Source organism: Lissotriton helveticus, chromosome 10 (genome assembly GCF_964261635.1).
Source record: "Lissotriton helveticus chromosome 10, aLisHel1.1, whole genome shotgun sequence".
Classification (NCBI taxonomy): Eukaryota; Metazoa; Chordata; class Amphibia; order Caudata; family Salamandridae; genus Lissotriton; species Lissotriton helveticus.
This window is the reverse complement of record NC_136071.1, coordinates 945,224,022-945,247,024: the sequence shown is the minus strand read 5'-3', so window position 1 is coordinate 945,247,024 and position 23,003 is coordinate 945,224,022.

Below are 23,003 nucleotides of genomic sequence, written 5' to 3'. Positions count from 1 at the left end.
GAGACATAGCTTTCCTACACTGTATGTTGTAACTATCCCTGGATGTTGTCTCTGGGAATATCTTGGGTCTGGTCTGGTCTGTTTGAACCCCTGTGTTTTGTTCAGGAATCTATCTTGACAGTTATTTGTGTCTCTGGGCCAGATCAAACATTTTTTCCAATCAGGATTTGTTCTGTTGTGGTGTAAAATGTGGGATACATCTATCTCCACATCTGTAGTGCTATTACTATCAGGTATGGGCTTTGGAATAGACAGTTTGTTTAATTCTTTTATCTTGGCTAGGCCAAGACAGGTTGTCTGTTGAATGGTGTCATTCAGGAATATTATCTGTTCTGGGATCATGCAGGCTCTGAATAATGATTCTAAACCTTGTACCTGCCAGTCTTTTGTACCCCAGATAGTTTTTGTCTCAATGTTGTTTTTCCAAAATTCAAAACCAAATGTAGACATTTTTTCATAAAAATTTTCAGAATAAATCAATCTAGTATTTGTCAACATGTTTTTCATTCCTGTCTTATTTAACATTTTGAAATAAAACGTTTCTGGATCAGTGTTTTTAAACCCTAAGAAGTATGGAAATTTCTCATAAAATGTTTTCGAGCTGCCTTTTGGCGGTGTTGGACAATGTTCCCATTGATTATTAGTAAAAACATTTCTAGGATTAGCAGATTTATGCAAATAGTGATGACCATAATGATTAAAACAGTACATTTCTTCATAATTTGATGAACCCTGCAAATAATCATGTTCTGTGAATTTTGCTGACATTTCTAAATCTGACATCATATTATTAATATTTTCAAAGTCCCAATCATCAGAGAAAGTACTTGGTGATACAAAGTCACTTAATGAAACCTTGAACTGCTGTGGATATTTCAATAGCTCAATGGGGCCATAGATTTCGTAATCCGTTTTGTCCCATGCTACACCACCAGGTATTGGAATGGCTGTGAGGTTCACTGATGACAGTTCTCTTTTTTCGATGTGAGAGGATCTGTGTGGCTTTAGGACCAAGTTGATGTTCTGACTTGCTGTGTCCATTGTACTATATTTTCCATCAATAAATCTACCCAAACATAAAACCAAGATGAGCCAAAGTAGGAGGAAAAGTACACCTAACACAATCCATAATTCAATCCATGGTGGAATTAGATATGTGTCTTTGAGTTGATGAAAGAGTTCAGTCATTTGTTCTTTGAAAGTTTTTGTTGCTGGCTTGTCTTCATGTTCACTTGGATCATCAGAAAAGTCATTGAAATTGATGAGGCAGTTCTGTCAATTGGTGGAATTGCTTCCGGATTTCCTTTAGTCTTTGGATCTTCTTTTGTCACATTAGTATAGTCAGAGGCTACATCATTTTAGACAGGTGTTTCTTGACGAACTGTTGCAATTTGGGTTTCAAGAGGCACAAGTTCCATTGCTTTGTTGCATAGTCCTTTTTTATTTACTGCAGGTATATCAAAAGTGATTTGTCTCTCAGTTTGAACCTCTTGGATTGTAGCAAGGTTTGGTCTTCTGCTACTTCTTGGGAGTCCACTGGGCCTACTACTTATTATTGGCCACATGATTGTGGTTGTACCAGGTCGATTGATACAACTCTGTCCTCCTTTTTACCAGCAAGGGGCGGTAGTACTACTGATCTTGTTCCGCTGACAGGTACTGCTTTTCTGTACGAAGGCCCAAATTCCTTCTTCACCGCGATCTTTTCTCTGACTGGATCCCCAATCTTTGGAATCCAGACAGGTCTTGCTGGGACAGGTGGTTTTTCTTCAGTGGCCGTTGGCTTTAGCTTTGTGTTACTTAGACTTCTTCTTGTTTCATTTAAGTCCTGTAAAACAGCCAAACGATCTTTGATATCAAGGTTTATTTTTTCACCACTGAAGTCTGACAATCTAGATCACAGCTTTCCAAACTGTGTGGCGCGACACTTTACTGTGTCGCGACCCACACGTAGGTGTGTCGCGCGATGTGGCGCAATTTTGTCTGCCGGCCGGCCAAAATTAGGAATGCGACTCGAGCCTCCTCACTCGGTAATCGCGAAGTGCACACGACGTGCAAGACGGAAGACGGAGCAGCTGCAGAGCGGAGCCCCATCCCATAAATCATCTATTGTTTCCATGTAGAGCCTGTACACAGTCTTGCATAAATGAGGGAAAATAAAAACAACCCGTTATAGTGTTCCAGGAGTGTATTATAGTAAATTGTAGGCTGCTGGAATGAGAGGAAGTATCTTTCCAGATGTGATGAACTCTCCAAACTGCTTAAACGAAAGGCGTTTAGGTTTTATCAAAAGAGATGTGCACTGTATGGAATGCCTGTAAACATATTATTTTAAGAAAAACCTAGAGCCGAATTCAGTCACATGGGGAAGCCGCCAGGGCTGTTTGCAAGAGACACTTCTCTTTTCAGGGCGCCACACTGCCACTTCCATATGTACTCATACCTCACAGAAGCAGGCTTTGGCCAGGTTTTGTTACCTATTCATTATGTGGTAGGTAACATTAGCCACCACGGTGTGGCTCCTCCCCATGCTAGATCAACCTCAAAATATGGTGAGGAAGATTTTTATTTTGAACAAGATTCTCATGCTGTTGGCAAACGGGGGCTCATGCTGCAGGCTGACAGGCCCATGGGACAGTTTGTTCCAAACTAGCGGCCAGCAGTGGCTGCAAATCTGAATTTTCGTGGGCTTGCTGGATGTGTGTGTTGTGTGTGTGTGTTGACTCGATTAGTATTTCAAGCCCATATATCCATTTGATTTTCAACCCAATCGATCATGCATTCCATCTCAACTACTCAAGTCATCCTCAGTAGATCATTCTGAGAACCTACAGATGTAAATCGAATTGTAATTGAGGGGAAATTGTCTTGTTAAATGTCCCCTAGTTAGCATTTTGATGTTTTTAATTTTCTATTTCGAAAAAATAAACATGTAGAGGTACTCTATTGGCATTATTTGTCTACAAGCGGTTATCGATTCCTAGTTAATAATCTCACCCGATGTCTTTCAGTGACGTATTTCTGACCTTTATTAAGCTTGTTTTAAAAGCAGGGGGAAGAGGAGCAAGAGGCAGGAAAGGAGCAGGGGAAAAGGGCAGGTGCTGTGAAAATAAAAGCACAGAAGATGGCACACTTAAGCTTTGCAAGGCAGCACAAAAGGTAACAAGAGGCAAAAGATGGCAAGAGAGGAAAGAGCCACAAGAAGATGGCACAAAAGCAGACAACGTCGGCATAAAAGGAAACAGAGGCAATAAGAGGCACAAGTAGTGACTAAAAGATGGCAGTAGAGATGTGAGGAAGAGGCAGTAAAGGTGTAAGAGGCAGTAAGAGGTACTAAAGTTATGAGGAAGGGCAGAGAGATGTCACTATAGGTGCTATAAGAGGCAGAGCAAGATACATGGAGAGAGAGCAGGAGTATGAGAGAGAGAGAGAGAGAGAGAGAGAGAGAGAGTGAGTGAGTGAGGGTGAGTGAGTGAGTGAGAGAAATGAGGCATAGGAGCCTAGTCCGCGAGGGCCTTGACCAGTCATAGGACCGGCCGCAGCTAAGTCCAGAGAGACGTCACCAGCCAAATGTGTGTGAGTTGACGTACACCCCTAAAATACTTCAGGGTTCAAAGTAGGGAGAAAAACTCCACCAGAGAAGGTAAAGTGCTCGTATTCAGAGAAACAAAGTAAAGTCAGACAAAGTAAAGTCAGACCCAGCCATAAACGGAAACAAGAAAATTACAAACATTTAGGACATGAGTAGGCTATATGACACAACCACGTTATCCATGTACAGAACGAGACTTCATTTTGTTCATGTTTCTTTTTGAAAATATGGATTATGTTTTATTCTAGCCCCTATTAATCTCAAAGGTTAGTAGATTATGCATGGAAAACAATGACACTTGTAGTTTTCTAGGAATACTCACTTGTACATCTTGTGCATGCAGAATTTCGGCCAGTCGTAGAATTCTGCATACCGAATGTCAGAAGCATTTCTCATATTTTTGTACTTTTATTCTTGTCATCCTTTGACCTACACTCTCAAGAAGTATAGGGTTGTTCCTCTCCAATCTCAGAGTTGAAAAGCACTTGCAGCTTCCCTTCCCTGGAGAATGGTGGCAAGTTTTAACAGGGTCAATTGCCAGAAGCATGCAGGTTCATGGATGTTGGCCTACTTACTGTCAGATAACAAAGTGCAATTTCATGGCACTTCGCCTAGCTCACAAAATTCTCCATGGAACATACAGATCAGAATTAAAGGCCATTCTTTTGGATCATCACGCCATAGATGTCCATTCATCAAAACGTTAGGGGTAGCCGATGTGACATGACATGTCCTTTGTCTACCCAGATGATATCACAGGAAGGGATGCCATGTAACCTTTGACCCGGTTGACATCACAGGAAGTCACATCAGTTGATCTTTGAACTGGTTAGCATTACAAGAAGTGGCATTCACTAAAGTTGAAAATGGACAATACGTGATGATGAAAAGTATACTGAAGTAGCTAAAAGTACATCCCAATGAAATACTGACTAGAAAGACCACTATTATATCAGTGGTTTGCTTACAAAAATAACAGAAGTGCAGCCCTCATAGGTATAACGTCAGATACCCTGGCACAGCTTTGAATGCTCAGGCACAGCCATGATTTGGTAACCACAACCATCAGGTTCCTAGCAGTGGCGGCTGGTAGGGAACGGGGGTGGTGTGGCAGGGAGGACAGGGGTGTTGAAAAATATTGTTTCTAAAACCACTTACCGTTTCCACCGCCTCTCCTTCGTCTCTGCTTTTCATCCCTTCTTGACTCCAGTCTGGAAGAAACTGCAGGAAGCACCTGGGCACAGAGGCTCTCGTGTGTGTGGGGTGTGTGTGTGTGGGGTGTGTGTGGGGGGGCATGTGTGTGTGGGGGGGGGTGTGTGGGGGTGTGGGGGTGTGTGGGGGGAGGGTGTGGGTGTGTGTGTGTGGGGTGTGTGTGTGTGGGGGGGTATGTGTGTGTTGGGGGTTTGTGTGGGGTGTGTGTGAGTGGGGGGGTGTGGGTGTGTGTGTGAGTGGGGGTGGGGGTGGGGGTTGTGTGTGTGGGGGGGTTGTGTGGGTGTGTGTGTGTGTGAGTGGGGGTGTGTGTTGGGGTTGTGTGTGTGTGTGTGTAGGTTGTGTGTGTGGGGGGGTTGTGTGTGTCGGGGGGCTGTGTGTGTGGGTATGTGTGTGGGTGGGATTGTGTGGGTGGGTGGGGTTGTGTGTGTGGGTGGGTGTGGGCCTGTATGTATGTGGGGCTGGTGTATGTGGGGGTTGTGTGGGTGTGTGTGTGTGTGTGTGAGTGGGGGGGTGTGGGGCAGTTGTGTGGGTGTGTGTGTGTGTGGGGGTTGTGTGTGTATGGGATCTGTGTGTGTGGGTATGTGTGGGTGGAGTTGTGTGTGTGGGGGGGGGGGTTTGCGGGGCTGTGTGTGTGGGTATGTGTGTACGTGGGGGTGTGGAGATGTGTATTTATCCTTCTCTTATATGCAGTTAATTTTAGCTCAAAGTGCTGAATGGAAAACATAAGACTCGTCTTGTTTTCTGTTGCCTTTTGGCACACTGCACGGAGGAAAGCGGTCCCACCTGAGTTCAATACGCAGAGACCGGTCGATAAGTTGCATGATTGTTTTATCACTCACAATTCCCCCTTCCTCAACCGATTTTTGTATAAGTCATATTCAGCAAAGCAACAGGTGGACTTTGTGAGTGGTAGAAAGGGTTGGCAGGTTGTGCACCTGCCCTTTTTGTGCCGTAAATCACTGGGGCATGTGTCAATATGTGCATGATTATACCGAACCCCCCTTAGGAGGTTCGGGCTCGCTCGCTGCGCGAACTCGCTCCGTGTCTCTCTACATTTTTTGGGAAAAAGGTGTGTCACCAAAATGAAAAGTTTGGAAAGCTGTGATCTAGATCCTTGATGATCATTCTAGTACCGAACAAACGTTTGTATGGAGTGATACCTCTTAGAGAATTTCTTGGCAGATTGTTAAGACTGCGTTGGACACTTATTAGATGTTTGACCCACCCATCACCCGAACCTAATACCCTCACCGTTATAGATTGCTTTATGTCACGTTTTTTTCTCTTCACTACCGCATTTCCCTCGGGATGGAATGGACTAGAGTACCGCAATGCAATGCCCATGCTGGCCATGGTCTCGTTGTAAGCTCGAGAGCTAAACGCAGGACCCAGGTCAAAATGTAGCATGCCAATTGCGTATGTGCTGATAAAGACTCGAAAATCATTTATAACAGTTCTGGTGTCAGCCGAGCGCTGGGGCCACATCCAAATGAATCTCGTCTTAATAATTATGGGATCGCATTTCTCCGTCTGGATTTCTGCATATAGATAGCCTAATGCTTTCTAATAAAGGTGTCCTGGCAATTGTCTAGTCCGGTTCACAACTGCGATTTCTATTGCAGTTCTGACAATCCATTGCAAAGTTATAAATTTGCACGCTCATCCCCGGCCACCAGTATTGTGATTGTAATTCTATTAGAGATTTCAAGATCTCTTGGTGCCTCAGACCCATTCCCATGTGTGCTTCTAGAAATAAAGTAAGCTCTTCGGTTCGTGTTTGGAATTACTCTATCCCCCACTCCAGGGATTTGAGCAAAAGGAACGGATTTCGCATCAATTATGTATTTATTTCCGAGTGGATAATTTAGAGGTAACGCCGCATAGTTGCCTTTCATTGAGGCTTTTACTGCTAGTAGCGTTTCACCGTCTATTTGTTTTTTGTACCCTTGTTTGTAGCTACGGAAGCCGGTTGAACAGCTGCCGCCGTGGCTCTGTTAGCCAATGAATTCCCCGCAACGTGAACGCCATCACGTGGATGACTCAGTGTATGTATCATGTGAGTCTTTTGTAGTTCTTTCGGTAAAGGAACTACTTGTTCCCAAAGTTTTTTATGCTTTATTGTGGCACCAGTCTCATCTTTGTAACCGTTTTTGATCCATGTCTGCATGTCATTATTGTAAGACTGGACGCAATAATGCGAATCGCACACTATTAGTGTGGGAAACTCGCGATCGGCATTTTCAAGCGCCATCTTTAAAGATCTTATTTCAGCTCGCAGAGCTGTACAGTTTCTGAGTGATTCAGTGTTGGTGATTATCTGTCTGAATTTACCTAAGCGCCAGCGACCTTTAACAATCGCGCACGCTGCATTGTAAGATTTTTTATCCACAACGTAGTGTTGTGCAAATCTGTCCGTGTAGATTAAACAGGTGTATTGTTCTAGAGGTAGAATTTCAATTGGCAGAGGATATTCATGTTCGTATTCCAGATTTTCTAGTTTTTTCATTTTCAGATCAAATGCGTGTTTCACGTCTTCTGCAGCAAGATAATTTTCCCATTGTATCCATTTTTTATCTAATGCCACAGCATTCGGAATGCGTGGTCTTGTTACTGCCTCAAGGGCTGATATTGCTGTTAAAACAGATATGCTCTTCCCTTGGGCTAGGGCTCTTACTTTTTTTACAGCAGTTTGAACCGCAGTTAGAATTTTTTCAGTAGAACTGAATTTCATTTCAGCTTGTGTGTACAAGTGTGATTTATAAGCTATTGGTACCGTTTCTCCCTCATTAGAGGTCAGGTACGTGAATCCGCATCTTCCTTGGATGACTCGGATTACAAGGTTGCGTTCGTTTGCGCGTTTGCAGTTTTGTTTTAGTTAACATGCCTGTTTGTAATGATCTTAAAATTTCTGTGTGTTTCTGAGTCCAATTGATTGGTTTGAAATCAGGTTTTATTAATTCGTAGAGTGGTTTAACCCTCTCTGCATAATTTAGAATATATGTTTGTCCGAAATTCAGGAAACCTAGAATTGATTGTAAGTTCTTCAGCGTTTTTGGAGCTTGGAGTACTGCACACTTCTCTAAGAAGTTGACTGCTAGGCTTTTGCCTTCACTTGATAATTCATATCCTAAAAACAGGACTGTTAGGTGGGCAATTCATGACTTTTTAAAGTTGAATTTATACCGTTCAGATGCGAACCCAAGTGTGATGGTGTTCACTCTTTTCAAGTGTGTCTCCAGGTCGTCGTCTGTAAGAGAGATGTCTTCGACATAAGATAATGCCTCATCATCATACATTTGTAGTAACTGTTACCCTGGCTGAGAATAATCCTGGGCTATTCTTGAATCCCTGTGGGAGACGGCAAAATTGTTTTTGCGCCCCCATACTGGAGAAAGCGGTCAAATACCTGCTTTCTGGTGCTATATTTTGACAGAAGAAACCATTTGATATATCTAATGTCGTTTTATATTTTTTGCGCACGATGGTATTCATTAGTGCTGCACTGTGCAAGTTTTGTACTGCAAATGTTTTGCAGCAAGAGTTTAGGTGTCTGTAGTCCAAAACTAGACAATATGAATCGTCTGGCTTGGAGACAGGAAACGAAGGAATGTTGTGAGGAGCATGTTTCAATCACCCCCTGATATTCAAGTTGATCTAAGATCTCCCTGACTTGTTTTTTAGCTTCTTGCTTAACACAGTAGGTTGATTTTTTAACTGAATTTTGTGGTGAGGAGAATCCTCATCCCATCTTACATGATTTTTATAGAATGCAGGGGCTTGGGCCACTGCCCATTTTCTAGCTAATGTGTAGTTTTTTATGAATTGGAATGTGATTTGAGAAGGCATGCATAATCATTTCTTCGCCATGTGGGCACTCCCTGACAAACTCTGATGGCCAGTCTTTCTCAGCTAGCAGGATATCATAGCCTTTAGATAAGTTATCCCAAAAGAGACTTCTTATTTTCCTAGTTTTGTCCCCCTCTATACGCAATGTTATTTCATATAATTTATGTGGTATGCTAACTCTGGTGTCTGCAGTTTCCACCTGAATGTTATCATTCATGTCCTCTGTCTCCAGAAGATTCATCAGGATCTTGCGAGCTATGGTCACTTCTGCTGCGCTGTCTAGCATTGTCTGGGCCCACTCTCTGTTTTTCAGTTGGGTCCTCAGAATCCTCGGCATGTTTTATTTTAATACTGGCTACCTTCTTTTTTGGAAATTGTAATTTTTTACTTTGATGAGCAGGTTCCTTGTCTTTGGACTTGACGTGCTCTTCTTTGTGTTCTGACCGTCCTCTTCTTTCCGATTTCTGTGAGGAAGTCTGAAAAGATCGAGAGGGAGGTGTATCAATATCTTGATATCTGTCAGGATTTCTCAAATTATCCATATTTCTAAGGTTGTATCTTTTTTCAGAGGGCTCCCTTTGGGGAGACTTGCTTCCTCATTCTGGAGATCTATCTCTCCGTTGAGGAGACCTTCCTCTGGACTGAAACTGGTTTTCTCTGGGAGTGGTTTGTTTATTACCCTCCCACCTCTTTTTTGGAGTATTGAGATTAATTTTAATAAAGGTTTTTTCAGGATTTTCAGTTAGTTGTGGTTTTAGTGGTTTCCCACCCAAACTATCTCTACCTAGTTCTTCATAGGATTTTTCTATGATTCTGGCAAGTTCAGAAGGTTGTTCTGCTATATCTGTTTCTTTACATTTTTGGCAGATCGCCACAGATGCTGTTCCTAATTGAACTAATTGTCTATATGATTTTGTTAATTGTTTTATCTGAACTAAAAGTTCCTGGTCTGACATCTTTTCAATGTCGGGATGTGGAGTGTAGCTTGCTAGAACCGGCCATGTGGCTCCTGGTCTACCTAGTAGCCCGAGCCTGGTAATGTGATTTTGATGTTTTAGGGCGCCATTAAACCAGAGCAGGTGCTCTTGGTATGTTAGTGGAATTTCAACGTCCTGGAAAGGGAGTATTCCTCTGGAGATTCCTCTATTTTGTAATAGTGGAAATCGTGTGTTATTGAATTTGCTTCAGGAAAATGTATCCATGAATAGAATACCTCTGTCTGCCCATATTCATGGGTCTCTACCACAAATATGACTGTACCACCTCTTGATGATAGTCCATTTTCTATAAGTTTAATAGTAATTGTTTTTCTTGCATTTACCGGAATGATTATAGCATTCCGGTCTTCATTTTGGAGACTTGTGTCATCCGCTAAAAGTTGAGATGCTATTCTAGCTCTCTCCCTTTCTTCATCACTTTCTACCATGTTTCTTGACAGAAAGTTCTTTTATTTTGCAGAGCAAGTTTCAAGGAAACAAAGATAAGGTGCACACTATTTTGGAACACTGTATCCTTCAATGTTGACTAAACCAAAAACTAATACATAGGATTCTCATCCTACTAGGTTCTGGAGGATATTAACCTTTTACCCACTCCAGACGTCTATTGGAGTTTTTACGGGAAAAAGGGGTCTGTGTGAAAAGCACGACTGAGTTACTCTAGTATCTAGCGTTAGATTATCGCCTTACCAAATGTTGGGCGCCATGAAGTGTAGTTCCTATATTCCCAATAGGCTCTGCTCATTGGAATAACATAAACAATAGTTTAGATGTAGGACTGAGGTCGACTAGGTCTCTACTGAATATGTTAGACTTAATTATGAATGCCAGCTAGCTCAGAGTTCACTAGAAACTTTCTCAAATGAACAGGAAGGAGTTAACTTTGCTGATTAGATAAGAAGGGATTAGTTTCTGACAACCGCATAAACATGACAACTTTGCTCCCTCCAAAATAAGGAGTATATCTCCAGAGTCATGTGAAAACAATAGACAGCTATTTCACTCAGTCAATCGTGCATGCTTAGTTTCACCAGGAGTGCAGAGAAATAGAGAAACGGGCGTTTACAATAAAAGTTGTTATTTATAGAGCAGTCCTCTTTCTCATGCAAGAGAAGTGAATTGCCACAATTGCAATACTTATCATGAAGTAGAGTGCGTACAATAAAAGGAGTATTATGAAATAATACTGTAAAAGCATTTATATGGTTTCTAAGCCATAAGATACTTAAAACGGATAAAATATATACATACATAAAATCATTGACTAAATGTACTCAACTGGTGCTTCTAAGATACGCCTACCCCGGTGTACCTAACCTAAGCCTAGTACGTGGGAAGGAGTAAGTGAGCTGCAGTTTAAGTTAAGTTAGTTTTTGCCAAGAATCTGAATCAAGAATTCTCTAAGGATCTAATCAGCTCCGTACCTTGGTTATAGAATGAAGGATGTCTTGTATCTCTTTCTCAGGACTTGATCTCCCAGCAACCCGCAAGGGTGACTGGAAACACTGGAGCTGGATGTCTCGGCAGGAGAAAAGACAGCGTCTCTCTCAGTGCGTCAATGGGAGGGTCAGCTCCCTTCGGCACTCGCTACAGCTGGGCTTCGGGTAAGTAGATAGCCGATCCGCTCCAAACCACCGTGTGTTTGCTTAAGGTAGATGCTGGTATATTTATACCCGGAAGGTGCCGAGTTTGACGTAAGGTTGGACATAAGACGTCACTAAGAACTTACAGTTCTTTCTGGACTCCAGGAGTTCTTGTACAAATGAAAACAAAAGCAGGGGGAATTCCCGGGCTGCTGGAGGCTTGGTTTGTTTAAAGAACGCGTTGTACTTTCTAGGAGTCTATGGGAGTAGCCTTGCCGTATTTGGACTGCATTGGCTATGACTAAATATGGATATGATTCTTAGGCCTTTATAAGGATATGATTTGTTATAACCACATAAGAACAGAATATCACATATCAAGGAAACTCAGACAATAGAATAAATCACTGGAAGGAAAAAGATACACGGAAAGAGTAAAAAGGAATTCATAAGAACTTTATGGATTTTAGTAATGCAGTTTGCAAATAGACATATGGGGAGACATATGAACCAACGAATTTTTGAGCAAATAAGTTATGAACAGAGGTATAAGCAACATAAACACTTCAGTTCAAAACTGCACATCAACTCCTAACAATTAAGACAGACAACCAGCAAAATTAATCAGCGATGGTTGTGTGCTCGTGCCAAAGCATCGTTGGTGGAGATGATGGAGATGTCGACGTTTCGGTCTATGATGCTTCCGTCATGTAGACCATCATCAGGACCAAACAATTCATTGCTGGTGGAAATACCCCCTGAAAGTTCACACTTCAGACCTTCTTTTGTAAATTAGAATGGTGAAGCCGGCAAGTGGATCTGAATAATGGCGTGTTGAAGGACGCTGTAATGTGTAGCTCTAATTACGGAAACGGATAGAGTTTCCGGTTGACTTTCTAAGCATCGCTGAACCACTCGAAATTCAATTTCACTCGGCATCCTAGTTAAGACGAATCGTAATTAGAGCTACACATTACAGCATCCTTTAACACGCCATTATTCTGGGTTATCCCGGGGGGTAAAGCACCAGGACCTGACTGCATACCAGCTGAAATGTTTTAGCAGGAACAGGATCTCTGGTTCCCATACATTGTTCTTTTAGCCAATGCTTTGGCAAGGGGTGCGAAAGTCCCTGACTCATGGCTGGGGGCGGAGATCCTCCCTATTCACAAGAAGGGTGATCACTCAGTAACGGCTAATTATCGACCTATTAGCCTTATTGATGCTGTACAAAAGATTGTGGCTCGCCTTCTTTTGGGTAGGATCCAGACTGGGATCTCTGATTATGATGTTTTTAGTCCTCTCCAGGCGGGTTTTCGGCAACATATGGGGACTTTAGAGCAAGTTTTTAAATTTATGTTATTATATTGGAAGGTGGTCTTTCTTGGGAGAGGTTTGTTGTTTGCGGCATTTGTGGACCTCAGGTCTGCGTTCGACCTAGTGCCCAGGACTAAGCTCTGGGAAGTATTGCTGGACTTGGGCATGCCCAAAGAGCTGGTGGCACTACTGATCAATCTGCACTCAAACACCTATGCCAAAGTAAGATGGGGTGGTCCAGGAGAGGTCACTGACAGTTTTAAAGTTGCCAAGGGGGTTAGACAAGGATGTGTGTTGGCCCCCACCCTTTTTTCCTTGTTTATTATTGGGGTGACTAAGTATTTCACCAACTATCCAACGGACGCGCCCTCCCTTGCAGGAAGGAAAATTCCCCTACTCATGTTCGCGGACGACACTCTTATTATTTCTAAAACGAGGCAGGGCCTTCAGTCCGCACTGGCCCGTTTTGAGTGTTTCTGCAGCGAGCATGAGTTAGAGGTGAACGTCAACAAGACCAAATTTATGGTTCTGCGAGGCCCCGAGGCTGTGAAGGCCAAGGTGTCGATGAGCGGAGCCATTTTGGATCAAACGGAGGTTTTTACATATCTGGGTGTTACATTAAGTGAGAACTTGAGCTGGAAACCCCAACTGGATCTTATGACCCTGAAACATGCTCAACTTGGGGTAGCCCTACTGAAGGAGCACGTAAAATCTCTCACTAAACCCCTGGCACCGTTGGTAAAAATGTATGGCTCCAAGATAATTCCAGCAATTATCTACGGTGCAGAACTGTGGGGGTATAGTGACTTATCTACTTTGAGGGTGGCTCAGAATAGGTTTCTCAGAATGGCAACTGGTCTTCCACAATCAACACCTTGCTTACCCCTGCAGCTTGACTTAGGTGTTAAATCCATCGAGGACGTGGCACGGTATAGACCACTGGCGTTCTGGCGTCGTCTGTGGACTACACCTGAATTAACTCTGTTTGCTGAGGCTATCGTTGAGGTGAGGGGGCTTGAAGGGTCCCATAGGGTTCCCTGGTTCTCTCATCTCAGGATGCTTTTGAAAAATTTGAGACTGGAGGCATTATGGGTTGATCCAGCACGTGCGACCTTTCCATCAAAAAAGGCACTTAAAGATATTTATTGGCACTGGATCGCTGAGAGGAGATCCGCTATGGTTGTTGGTCCCACCATGTCACTGAAATTTTTGGTTGTAAAGGATGTCCCTAAATATGAAGCCTACTGGGACTTAATTACTAAACCAAATGATCGCAAACTGTATCACCAACTACGAGTAGGCTCGTTACCCGTGCGGGGGCTTACGCACTCCTGGTCAACTGGTGGTAGCGATAAGTGTCCCTTCTGTGTAACAGCAGTAGAGAATATTGAAAAAAATTTCTTCTGCTGCCCTAAGTACTTGTTACCCAGAAAAGTTTGGCTTTTACCAGTCTGCCGCTTACTATGTACTAGATCTGCTGTTGCAGCGACTAGGATTCTTAAAACTGATACTTCACCCCCTATCGCCATTGGTGTAGCAAAATTCGTGAGCTGGGCTTGGTCAATCCGTACCCGCAACCTTGGTAAATGAAGTTCCCATTGTATATGTTTTTATGACTCTTAGTTTTAATGTAGCACTGTTTTTATGTATTAAGGGGTCTTCCGGTACATCATTGTCTAAAAATGTAATACTTTTCTTAACATGGTTTTAATATGTAACGTATTTATTATCTTATATGTAAAAGCGTATGAACTGTTTTTTTATTATGTATTTGTCTTTTATGATGCAAATCGAATAAAGACCTCTTGAATCGGATATTCTGTTGATACACTGGAGTGCGATCATTCTAATACGACTCCAAACTGAGTAGATTTGTTCCCAGAATCAAGTCCCTTGTAGCACCCCTTGACCTTAATTATCCTGTGCCCAAGCCTACAAGGGTAAATTGGGTTTCCCCCTGCCTTTATCACATAACCACATAAGGGCATGAATCAGGAATATTTAAATAGGGTCCTAGATATGTTTACAACAAACAAACATTCCATCTGTGTTAATCCCACTGCATTTCGGGCTTTAAACAATAGCCCTTCGTCAGGGAATCAATAAACAGGAAAATTACTGTCACAATAAATATAGTATGTGATACTCCAGTCAAAACAAAACATAAACAGCAATAAGAGGATTTTTAAGGGAGAACAACCAAAAAAATATGCTCATGCCTATGACAAAATGTGGCAAACTGACAGTTAATTGAGAACCAGAAGAGCTAGGAAAATTTGTAAAAAGAACTCGTAGAAAATACTCCAAGTTCCCAACAAATCAGAATCAAAGTGAGGAAAAGGTACATGGTGGAAGCTATGCATGCTTAGAAGAGTCAAACACCATGAAAATATAAGTGAAAATTGCTCTGCATCAATACCTAAAATCAATAAGTGGAGTGCTGGACTGGCAACTCTATGCTCGTGTGGAAATCGGTGTGACATGTAGAGCATGCAGATCCAAATTAGAAATACATCAAGGACTCATACCTCCAAGCAAAAATACTTGCTATCGATTTGTGCGACTTGAACTAATAACCACACAGACTCCGTGCTGCACATAAAAAGAACAAAATAGTGAAAACTCAACTTAAGTCATGGATATTGAAACAAACGTGTTCAGCATGCTAAAATTAAAGCTTACCAGTGAAACAAGCTGAGAGCTAGGTTTAACGAAGTTCGGGAAAAACTAACGGGTTCACAAAACAGCCTCCCAGTGCAGGGTGATCAGTTGGCGTGCAGACGAAGTGATAGCACGTGTGCAAGTTAAGAAACGTTCTGAAAGCTAACCCAGAAGTAAATGCAAAAGAAGTGGACCGTCCTAATCAACGGTAAAAAAACAACAACAATGTCAATAGAATGCAGACAGTGGAAGCAGCCCTGGTGAATGTGACTAATGGAGAAATAGAGAAGAACTGAATTAGAAGGGGTGAAAGAATGCACAGAAAATCTAAAAATAAACATGAATATGAGAGATAACTCAGACAATGGTATTCAGACTGAAAGAACGACTACTCACATAAAATACTCATAAGCAGTAAAATTCAAACAGTATTAGGTAAGAAAAACATAATAAAAATTAACAAAAGCAACGCAGGCCTCAAGTGGGCTAGAAGCCTGGCTTATTACAGAATGACAAACAACAAGCCTGAAAATAAAACAGGAATCATAAAAAAGTAATTGTATAAACCTATAATGAACAAGAACAATAACTATAACAACATGCAGAATTCAAACAGGTGAAAAGAGTGTACATCAATGTAAGAACACACAAGTTCAAGAATTTGAACCAAATGGTGAACTGATGAAGGCACATTGGCGTGTGAGAATGACATTAGAAACTGTAAAAACCTGACATAGAGTCTATCCAGAAATCTGTAGAAAACATGAGTGTGTTACAAAAAACATGAAAATTCAAGTCTGTCATTATGACCTCTCAGTGTCATTGTGTCAAGAAAACATATTCAAAAGTTCCCACATTGAAACAATAATCTTGACATATCCTTGTCCACCTGAGGTTTCACCTCTTCAAGAATTTTAGTTGGGCAATGGAGCGATGATGTTCATGCCAATGAAATGCTAATGGTGAGCTTAAAGTCTTGGTTCTTATTCAACTTTTGTGTTCAGTAATATGGGTGCGCATTGCCCCTTCCATTTTACCCACATAGTATAAACCACACGGGCAGCAGATGGCGTAAATGACATGTTGACTATTGCAATCAGCAGTGAAATGTAACCTGATGGGTTTGCCTGACCATGGATGAGTTATACTACAACCAACCAGTGTGATGGTACAATGTGAGCAACTATGGCATGGACGCATACCTTTGTGTTCAACACTTCCGTTTGTAACTGGTTTGGAAAGGATCTCTCTTATATTCTGGAACCTTTTATAGGCAAAAATAGGAGGTTCAGCAAAGATACCTTGAAAATCAGGTTCTAGTTGAAGTAAATCTCATTGTTTCAGAATCACGTTTTTAATGGCAGGAGATGAGGTTGAATGAGTGGACACAAAAACTATTTTGAGTTGTTTCTGCAGTAGTTTGTTTCTTTGCTGACTATGGATGTGTCGTTCAGCTTCATCTAGTATTGCAATAAGGTAGCCTTGCTTCAAAAATGTTGCCTTACATTCTTGAAGTGTTGCAGGAAGTTGTGAGACATCCAACATAATGTGTTTGGCCCATATAAGTTTGGAATATGGAAGGTGTTTCTTAAGAGATGGAGGATGAAAACTCGAAAACAAGTGAGAGTTATTGGGGTCGGTTGGTTTCTTGAATAATGAGGTTGCGATGTGTGAACCCTTGATGTCAATGTTAAAATCCAAGTACGACAAGCATTGTTGATTCATGCTGAATGTGAACTTGATGCGGGGATGTCTGGTGTTTAGTAATTTAACATTTTCTTCAAGTGACACCTGTGTACCATGGCAAATGATAAGGACGTTGTCTATATATCTACAATGAAGTAATAAACTGTCAGACCAATTCTTGTCAGATAAAATGTATTCGGACTCAAACTTCATCACGTAGATATTGGCGTAGCTGGGAGCCCCAGAATAGCCCATTGATGTACCATTGGACTGAAGAAAACATTTGTCTTTCATTTGAAATGGCTGTGGTATAGAGAGAACTGTAACAACATTTTGTTGGCTTGTAATTCATCCTGTCAGCAAAGAGCCCATTTCCTAGCGTCAATAGCTACAGAATGTGGGATTGAGGTATACAACGCTATCACATCAATAGTACACAACCACATTTCTGATGATTCCAGCAACACTATGTTCTGTAACAGTTGAAGAAGATGAGTAGTATCTTGTAGATATGTAGTTCCTGATTGCACAATGATCTAGAGAAAGTAATCCAAATACTGACCTAGTTGTTCATGTAATGACCCACACCTTGAGGCAATATGCCTTAGGGGTGGATCACTCTAACTCTTGTGTATTTTGGGGAGCATATATACTGAAGGGCATCGTGGATAGTGTGTATATAGAAAATGCAGCGTTTTATCCGAAATACTCCCCATGTCTTTAGCGTGTGTCAAAATGTTCATGAGGGAATCCTGAAACTCCACTGTGGTTTCATGGGACAAGGGCAAGTAGGTAGATTTGACAAGCTTTTTCAACCTTGTTCTCTTAAAAAGTGTGGTCCATGACTACCAGAGCTCCTCCTTTATCAGCTGGAGAGAACATTTGTTCAGCGTTCTTCCTTAGGGCTTTTAAAGCCAATTTCTCATGCATGGACACATTTTGATGCTTAACTGACGGTACTGGTAGTTTCAGTAAATCCGACCTAACGAGAGATTCAAAAGTATCGAGAATAACCCTGGGCGTAGTACGCGTAGTCGCGCTACGCGAAGCTACGCGAAGACGTTCTCGCACTACACGAGCTTCGCGTAGCTTCGCGAGCGTGCGTAGTAGCTTGCTGGACCTGTTCGCGAGCCGTTTTTCTTATTCAGGAGCGCGTTGTGCGTGTTTGGGGCGCTGTCTGCATGCTCGGGGGATTGTAGCCTGCGACCTTACCCATGCGGTGGGCTATGGGCGCGGCCATCTTGTTTTTTCAATTGTCCCGCCCGCTTGCGTCTCCTATTTCCTCTTCCGGGTCGCGTATAAAGTGTTCGCGTTGTGCACGTCATGTTCGGGAACACAACTACTTGTTCACGCTGACAAAGTGCGTGTTCTCATGAAATCGCACGCGAACTTACCCACGTGGTCGCAATGGGTGCGGCCATCTTGTTTTTCACACTGTATGCTATGGTTCTGGGCCTAGTTTTCTATCCACCTTTTATCTTTGCAATCCTTACTTATTTTCACAGTTTCCTTTACTTTTTTTTACTTATCATCTATCTCTCTGTGTCCCTAAGTTTATATTTTGCATTTTATTTCTACTTTTCCACCTTTTTTTTACTTTTCTACTGTTTTATTTTACTTCTTTATTTAAGCTCCTACTTCTTCCCCCTAACTTTTTTTCCTTTTGTTCTAACTTCTTTTCCAACTCCACCTCCACCCCAGAACCATGGCAAAGGGGAGCAGCAGAACCGGCTTGAAGGGCAAGGTGCCTGCACCCAAGAGCCGGCTACCTTGCGGCAGAATACAACCTGCAGGGGTGCAGGCCCGGAACCTATTCGTGGAGGCGAAGGTGGCCGCCCTGGTTTTTTTCATCCAGCGCCACCTCACCTTGACCTTGGCAGCAGGCGGCAGGCCAGGCTCCAGTTACCTGACAGAGGAGCGTCACCGCCGTTGTGCTAAGGTGCGCCGGGCAGTCTTCCGCCGCTCGGATATCCGGCGCACCCACCAGCAGCTGGCCCACCGATGGGCAGACATTCTGGACAGGGAGCATGACCTGTTGGACCTGCTAGGTGTCGAGGTCGTGGGGCTTGGTGAGTAGCTAGTAATATTAATATATATATGTAGTAGTATAAGTATTGTGTATAATTCTTGGATGAATAAGTAACACGATTACTGGTGCGCTTAGTTACATTGCAGATCAATCCGTCTCAAAATCTTCTGTTACCGTATGACACAGGTGCTGCTCGGGACTTCTCTTACTGGTTTGTAACTTTGCGCTGGCTTGGGCTGGTGATTATTGATGTTAGAGTTTACTTTAGAGAACTGAAGTTAGTTAATGCTATTGCTAGAGTCTAGTCCTTACATTGTCCTTTAGTGAAATAGTGGTGGATGGATAGTATTAGTTCATATTTTTTTTAACAGTCTGCATGACGCCTCCTCTGTCACTGAATGCTTAGTTAGTTCTTATTTATCCCACCCCTCCATAGAATCGGTTTGAAGTTTGTTTACTGAGTGGCAGGCTTAGCAGCAATAGCATTGTCACGTCAGTCAGTAGCAGTTCATATGACGCAAGCAACCAACAATTTTGTGTATGCACAAATTTATGCATGTGTCCTCCATCTCATCTATGCATGATTGCGGGCAAAAATAAAATGGAAATGCCGATTTACTGATCAATTGGCCCGCTTGGATTCTGGAATAGGTGGTGTAGGTCAGGTGGTACTGACTTTGTTAGTATATTCTGCAATCAGAATGTTTATGGAACATTTGATTAGTGTTCTATAAGTAGACGGCCTGTGAATCCTGCAAGCCAGTAGTCATTTAGACTTCGAAGTCAATTTTATTGCAATTGTTGTTTCCTAAAATGTTTGAGAGGATTTTTTAATGATGTATTTGTTTCACAGCACTCAATGTTTCTCTTTCTTTAATATTTCTTACATGATTAGCACCACCCAGGGGCACGAACATGGGGTCCGAGTCGGCGGGACAACCACCAGAGGAACGCTCCTCTACCGAGGATCCTGCTGCTGACCCCAGTAAGTCCTACAGTGCTTATATTATTATCAATTATATTTCCCTAACTTTTTAACGCACCTTATTTTTTCCAACCTATGAAGCCTCCTCCTAATTAAATGTTAGCTAAACCTTCTTTGGTCTTCAATTTGGTTTCCAAATTTTGGGTATCTAATGCCATCCTTGACTTTCAATTCCTTCAAACTGCCTCTGCCCGATGACTCTCTGTGCTACTACTATTAGACTGTCTTTAGCTAAGCTTGCCCTGTTGTCAACTCTTTAGTTAAGGTATTCTTTGGAATAAAGCTGTGATAGAATAGCTGTAGCCACTGGGTCCACTCCTGTCTTTTGCGTTGTCCTCTGTAATCTCTAGTCTTTGTCAATTCTCACCCTAAAAATGCGCAACCAGATGTTTGCCTACTAATTTTTGTTAGGTTAGTATACTACTACTACTGTTGTGGTTATTCTCTGTATAGGCACATACAGAACTATGCACAAGAAAATAGGATGTGGTGATAGGGAGGTTGGACCTTACTTACACCCTAGTCACAGAACTCAGTCAGAAGAACCCACAATTCAACGACCGTCTACCTACCTAAGTGTCTCAGTCATAGTCATTTGTCCTACTCCCGACCCCCACACGAAGATAGTTAGATATACCCAATGATTTTATTACACAACCCAGAACAGAAGAACACCCTTTCGCTCACTCACTCGTTTAAATCCACAACACCCCAGACACTCAAAATATACCACAGAGTCTATGTGCAAGTTCAAAAACGTTGTTTTTTTAAAAACAAGCTTTGTATTGTTGTAACTTGTAAGTTGTTCCATGAAAAACATCCAGCTCCACCATGCAAAATAAAGAAGATTAAATACTATACATTATTGTACAACTAGTGCACTGTGGGAATTGTGGGAGACCCCTCACCGTTGAACGTATACTGGTTACACATGCATCTTTCCAAAGCTCTGCTAATCTCTGGTTCGTAGAAGGCAATCTTCTCATCTGCCTATGAGAAAAATGTTGCACGTTAGACAATGAATACAACTATGCCAGTTTTTAGCAGTCATGCCAAAAAGTGTAACATTATGGATAAGCAAAAGGTATTAACAATACTGGTTTGTCAACCTCTTTAGTTGTATGCAACACTCATGTGGCCTCAAAGGTGTCTTTCTTACTGTGCAACAAGCTGCGAGGTAACATGGGCAAAACAGTAGACCCGGATCTAAAATGGTTACATGGCTCAGGCTAACTTTCCAAAGAGTAGAGAAGGAGTAGTAGAGAAGGAGTAGAGATTAGATGACCCTATGGACCATCTAATAAAGTAAAACTAAACTCTGTCTAATGACTGCTGTACAGTAGTACGCAATTTGGACTAGTTACACTTACAACGATTTATATTGTATGTAACTGTTTTTTCAATCTTCCTTCCTGGTGAAAAAAAGACAACTAGTAAAGTAGGGGGAGGTGTGCAGGCATCTAAAAAGGTGTACTTTCTTTTATAGGTGCACAATCACTACCAACGACCAGTGCCGACGGGGCCAGCTGCGATACTACTAATGCCATCCAGGAGAGGACAGTGGCTGTGGCACCTGCAGTAGCACCAGTGGGGGAGGAAACTTCAGCGGTGGGCGGTGGTAAGTTATATTCATTGCTTATTTGCATTACTAGGTGGAAGGGGAACATTTTCCTCACTGTGCTATGAGACTTATTAAGAAAGTATGAATTTGAAATTATACTGGACAATATACAATGGTTGAAGAAGACACCCTTTGCAGCATTACCAGCGTGAGTTTATTAAACAAGGCCTCTTCTATCAGACTCCAACTCAGCTGTGAAAGTTATGGAGAAGACTAAAAGTCAGATCAGATGACCTTGAGGGATGTGTTGAACAAAAAGGGAAAGAAGTGAACTAGGGTGGAAGGAGGAAGGACAAAGGAGATGTAATAAGACTACCATAGAAGGATACTTTGGAAGGTTCATGCACGTGGCTGATATGAATCTGATGAATGGGTTGTTTAAGGATGGGTAGAACTGGAAGGTAAAAGAAGATGCATGCCTGGTTGGGCAAAACAATATGAGTGCATGGATATAGTGGATAGCAAGAATCATGAGCGGAGTCTGTGTCAATGAAACCCAAGGCAAGGAAGGAGTGGACGCATGGGTGGTTGTTGGTGAAAGTGAAACCAGCTAAGGCGATAATAAAGAATAATAGACATTTATTTGTATTGGTTGTTTTCCCCCTAAATGTATTGTATTCATCATAGGTGGAGAGTGTCACTGGAAGCAGAGTCTTACTTTGAAAAAATAAAAGGAGATACAAAAAAGACTGGTGTTCTTCTGTGTACTCAAGTCCACCCATAGTACTAGGGCAAGTATAATGCCAGAAAAAACTTCAACAAATGTTACAGGCAGGGGAAGCAGGAGGATAGATTAGATAGATACTAAAAGTTGCCACCAATTGTATGTACTGCGCTTGGTAGTGCTACTATGCCACTATGTGTTGAATTAATTTGGAAGAGTTTCAGTTACAATTCTGTTTCTTTTTTATAGATACTCATACTCCTTCCCAAAAACCATCAAGGAAGGAGTTGGCAGCCAGGGCCCGGCAAAGGAAACTGCAGGCCATTGTGGAAGAGTACCGTCGGCTGGTGGCTGAGGCCGAGGAGGAGGAGGAAGAGGCAGCGGCAGCAGCTGCTGCCTCTACCAATGCCCCAGGCCCCAGCCAGGCCCCACCTGCAGGAGTACGGCGCCGTGGTCAGGCAGCCGCTCACCGCCGGCATTTAACAACATCTGCCGCCCCCCCTCATCATGGATGCAAATGTAGGTGCCGTGTATTTCGGCAACAGATTCTCCTCCGGGTGTCAAAGCTGGAGGATCAATTAGAGGAGCGTGTCAAGATATTGGTGGACAAACACCTTAAAGCACGCCGATTGTAATGGACCCTGTTCATTTGCCCCTTTTTTAATACTTTTGTTGGTGGGTGGGAATTGCGTGTTGGGGTTATTTTTGTAGGACATTTTTGGACTTGGACATTGGTTGGGGTTAGGGTGGGGATAGGGGTGGGATAGGACTAGGAGGATATTTGTTCATGTACATGAATAAATGTAATT